Below are 5,824 nucleotides of genomic sequence, written 5' to 3'. Positions count from 1 at the left end.
TCGCTTTGTTTGTTAGTTCGTTTTATAAGTCTATTTTTAATGGCGCACCCATAAATCAGCTCCGCTGACACGAATAGTGCAATGTAGGATTTATACATCCTTCTGCCTCCCTTTAGGTTATCCATGAATACGAAAATATGAAGTTGGTAAGAAATTATATTAATTTTTTATTTTAACTTCAAAATGCTTTTGACGAAATTCTAGTACAAAGCTAGGTGTAGTTTATGCGGGAGCTGATTTAACTGAAAGCCAAATTTCAGAAATCACAAGGAAATCATTTGTCACTTGAAGCTGCTAGCATTATTTGCTATAGCCTTATAAGTGCTTGTTATTCATGATTCAGCACTTACAGGGTTTCGATACGATTGAGCACAAACGTTAATTATATCAATCCTCTACAAAACAACCCAAAGATTAAATAGAAACCGTTTCATTATCTTTCGTTTGGTTTCATTATCCTTGTGAATAAATTGTACGCTAGATAGATAACTTGATCGGAAAACAAATTTTTCAGTGAAAGTGATTTAGTCGCAAAAATAACAGTTTTTTCAAGTTGTCAAAGCATTCCGAGTGATGTCTCGAAAAAGCATTTATCTACTTGACAAGATCCCACTAGTAGGAAATCAATAGTGAATATTACGACTTAATCATATCGTGCTTTGTACCACTTTATCGAGCTCATGGTAGGAATTGTTAAAAAAAAACTTTATACCTTTTGGCGACTAGAATACTTTTATAGTTACTGTGATTTACATTAATCATTAGAATAACTTGTACTGATCAGAAAGAAACAGTGGGTAAGAATTATAAGAATTAAGCAAATCAGTAGCAAGCTAATGTTTTCATTGTAATTAGCTTCAACAAGCTCAAATGATTACTACACGAATCTAGTGCACAATTATTCAACGCCAGTGTAAATAATTAAAGCGTTAAATTATTAGTACATATAAAAATTATGAAGTACAACGACTCAAATGCAACATTAAAACGTTCGAGCAACAAGTATCGAAACACCGTTAAATTGTGCCAAGAAACGGTTATTGTTGTGTATGTCCCAAAATCACAGAAAAAATGACTACAAAACGAGAGCTAACGTCTGATTTATCTAAATTTTGATGGCCCAATTTTTGTCACCTTCAATTTCAAGTGCAAACTCAATTGTTCGGAAATGTTGATCGCATGCCAAAAGCAGAATGTCGATGGCCTTTCGTACTTGTTGCCAAACGTTGGCGAGCAACAACAAATATTGCAGGTAATACAATTGTAAGAAAATTTACCCAAACCTTGAATAAATTCTTTGACGCGTTACGTAAACGATCAAGTGTAGCGTAGGATATGTAGTATTAAAGGATTTGGAAAGAAAGTTTATTACTAATTTACCACTGGGCTCGACAGAGTATTTCGATTTGTGAAACCCCATTGAATCTGTTTATTCTGATCGAAGAGTTGAATAGAAATCATAACCTCTATAATTGAAACAAAAATCTACCCACTAATGTGTTGTATCAATTATAGTGCATAGAAGATTGTATTATACAAAACAATTGAAAAACAACACAATTTTGCATCCTTAATGAACCTAAACGCTATTAAAATATACTATCCATAGAAGATACGAGAATATTGTATTGGAAATATTTTAAAATGGATATAAGAATAAAAAAAATTACATAATAAAATTGCTTTAGTTTTTTTTTGTTTAATCTACATTGATGACCGAGCGGTTGTTGTGAGTTCCATTCGATGGCGCCCTTATCGTCAATTTGGTTTCAAACGTATGCCGACCGAGTGACGTCAATCGAGAGAGATCACCACTCCCCCATGGAAAAGAGTATCAAAAGACCCAGCAAAAAAGCTCCCTCCAATTGGTTGGTGGCCTTTGACATTTTTAACCATTGCCATCTTCAGAACATTCTGTCATTTGAGCGCTATTTGTTTTGTTTATAGTGAGTTAAAAATTTTACCTCAGCAACAAAATGGAATTGAATCGTGAACATCTGCGTGCAATGGTTTATCACAATTTTCGTCGTGTATTATCAAGTTCAATCAACTTAGTTCGACTTTGGCAATGTAGTACCATCCTAATGCGACTGTAAAAAAACTACACTGAAAATAATTTGCACGCTAGCATCATGTGCAAAGCATTTGATCTATCACTGCTTGTTTGTAGAACACATGAAACTATGAAAATATACACTTAACTCATAAAATGAGTTTAAAAACTGTTGATATTTAGTGGAAATCATGCTTCGTTTATATGAAATGCACATAAGAAGGATAAGATATATCGTTACCTCTAGATTCTATATGTATTTCATGTGAAGGTCACATTGTTTTCCACATAGATTTCAATTGAAACTGAGTTGACCGATTCAAGTGTTTTTCACATACATTTGTGCTGTACTTATTTCCACTAGAAAATGAAATGTTTAAAACATGTAGTTCGATTCAATAGCAAAACACATCACATCCAAAGGTAAAACATATCAAAGCTAAGTGAAAAATAATCCAATTTCGCATCTTAGTGAATTTGCACATGAAATCTTGAAACAAATCGCTTTGGTTATGTATTGAAATGAAAAAGCATATTAAATTGAAGTGGTGTTTACATATGAATCGATCGTGTAAATTTTTATCAGTGTAGTAGACCGAATTAAATTGTGGTCGTAGTTCGCTTTTCGATGAATTCAAAGAAGGTCGTCCAAAATCAGTTGTTTGGCCAGAAAACATCGATGCAGTGAAAAATCTGATAACGGAGGATCGCCATGTGACGTACCGTGAAATGGAGGCAGCTTTGGGCATTAGTGTGAAAAGCTTATATCGACGTTAACATTTCAAAAAGGCCTAAACACAATTGACAGATTCTCTTTGTTTACTTTCTCTTTCGTCTATATCTGCGTTATTATACAAATGTTCGTTACATAATAGGTATTGTTAGAAACATGGGAATATTGTCTTCCATTCTATACGAATCTTTTGTAAGTACACGTGAAAATGAAGAATCTATTTACAAAGTAAACAATGAGAAACTTTCATTGGTTTATGTGACGTTATGAAATGTTGACGTCGAATATGTTATTTTGAATAAACATTTAGTCGTAAAAAAATTGTTCACGTTGGGTCTCACTTAATTTGGCAATCACTCAGAAAAAACAGACTCGTGACGATTGGTGCAAACAAATGCTGAAAAAATTCAATCGTGGTGCTTCAAATTTGGTGTATACCATTTACACAGGTGACGTAACACGGATTCACCGACGACACGACCAGACACTCCGAAGCAAAATCGGAATAAATAGTGTTCGTGAGCGATTTACCGCCAGTTATCGAATATTGAAAAACCCCTAGGTAATAATAAAAATATATTTTACAAGCATCACTGCTGTGGTTGCTACGAAATAGTCGCCATGCACGGCATAATAAACAAACAGGTAATACTTTAAAAGATGTATTATAAGTAAAACAGATTAACATATATCAAGTTAGGCTAAAATATATTCATTGTAGGAATGTGCCAGTTATTATGGAAATAACAATATGAGGATGTGATGGTGATCTAGTAAAATAGAACATATCCGCCTATATTCACCACTGAATTTGTCGCTTCCTTTCTACGTATCTATCAACAATATTTGAATGATAGGATAATGTCAAGAGTTTTGGGGTTTAGGTTTTTTCCTTAACGTGCATAACCACGATTTTGCATTTCAATCTTATAATCTAAATACCCTGTCAAGCCGCCCACTGATTGTCTCGGCTTCTACTGGCGTTTAAAAAGAGTTTCATTATAAGAATCTTTCCACGGAAACCACCATCTGCCTAATGATAATCGGTAGAAAAACAAATTATCTCACGACCAACAAAGCACGCTCAAGAACTATTTACTTACAAAACGACTTGCAGTAATACGAGCACAACAAATACAGATTTCATCAATCTACATTTTTATTTATTCCAGACTTTTGAAATATGATTTACTAATAAACCGGTAAGAGTTAGCGCAGATTGTAATCACAGCATGTTTCACCGGTACCCTAATCATTTATTTATTATTGCATTTTTATATAATTTAAATATTGGTGAAGTCATTTGAAATTCGTGAAATCTGATTAAAAATGTACAAAAATTTGGATCGAAAAACATAAATAATTAAAGCTGTTCTAGTACATTTGCATTAAAAGTAAAAAAATAACGGCAGTCACGATCGGGACTTTTCACCGAATTTCAAAATTGCAGCACATCACCAACATTCGGGGCCATACACGTTCATCTGAGTGCTTCAATGGGTTGCAGACCATTCTGGTCTCACGATGAAATTTTCTTCACTCTTTGAACATAACACCGTACATAAATGCCAGAGCGGTTGGTATTTAGTTTCGGGTTCGTACGAACTTTGAAGAGATGCTAAGCGTAATACATCTACAAGAATACATACTATTAATGAACAGAATATATAGTTAAAAACAAGCCATGAAAACTCTTAATTCCTAAGTAGTTCCGCAGTCGACGTTGAGAGCTTTCGAGTTGCTCTAGATTGAGCTGGTGCAAAAAAGAAACCGAGAACGGTTACTTTAGGCACTATGTCTTGGCCAAGAACTTAGACTTAAGCATAAAAGCTGGCAGTCCGCTAGCTGTGAAAAGATAAACAATGGTAACTAGGGTTACTGTAACTGTTATTTCGAAAACAACGATTTCGCAGACCGCGTTGCCAATTTCAAACATTTTTCATAAGATATTTTTTTGACATTATCAGTTACTGAGGAGTAGCTCGATCGACGACACGACCTGCCACTCGTCTATTAAAACTGTATCGCAAATCTGACTACCCCTCAGTAACTCGAAATGTCAGAACGAAATTATTTGAAAATTTGTTAAAACTGGCAACTCGATTTGATAAATTATCCCAGTAAATCCGAACATCGGACGCATCGTGCACGAAAGCTTTTGATTGCGTTTCGAGCTTACATAGTGTATCGGTAGAACAAAAGAGTGAAGATATACCAAAGCAGAGAGCGGATGTCTGATACTCGGGGGATGGAATATATCGGGGTTGGATTTCAAACCCCGAATTTAGGGCCAGAGTTTTTCTGGGCAGAACAGGCGAATTACCTTAAGGTTAAAGCCTCTATGATCGATACAAATGTTTAACAATCTTTCTCACCCTATCGGGAAGACGTCGGCTCGAAAATATCTTGTTTGATATTTCTTCGCTCTGTTTCTCTAGCGATACATAATGTAAACATAAAGCTTTTTTAGATCGACGCGGTTGATGCAAATGGTGCAGAATTGTCCGATGACGGGCCGATCGAAGCGCTACGATCGGCCCCATATCGTGCTCAATCGGACCGATAATCGGGCCGATGATCGGACCGATGCGGGTCGACAAAATCCACCGGGATTGATTTCGAATAACAGATACCTTGGATACTGTTATTCTAAAACAAGTTTATGTAGATAAACAAAACTAACTCCGAATCGATATATACCAGTCGCGCATTTTACTACTTTGCCTAAAAACAAGAATCGGCCCTTAAAAGTTATGTGAAACGCTATGTTTTTGCGATACGGATAAGTTATATTATTTTGTTTGCACCACCAGTAATTTTATGCACCGGAAATTTGATATCAAAGCAGTTACCAATCAACTAAATCATCATCTCACACCATTAGAAAAATTCAATAATGAATTGAAACTTTTGCATAGTTTTCATAAAATCTTTAAATTATGCGACTAAGAATTTCTCCTAAGATCGTATCATCAGCATTACTATTTTTTCGCGCCATTGAGACAAACTTTTGTTTTATGACTTTTGCTAACCCTAGA

The sequence above is a fragment of the Malaya genurostris genome, chromosome 2, assembly GCF_030247185.1.
Source record: "Malaya genurostris strain Urasoe2022 chromosome 2, Malgen_1.1, whole genome shotgun sequence".
Taxonomy (NCBI): domain Eukaryota; kingdom Metazoa; phylum Arthropoda; class Insecta; order Diptera; family Culicidae; genus Malaya; species Malaya genurostris.
The sequence above is the reverse complement of the archived record's forward strand: the minus strand, read 5'-3'. Positions refer to the sequence as shown.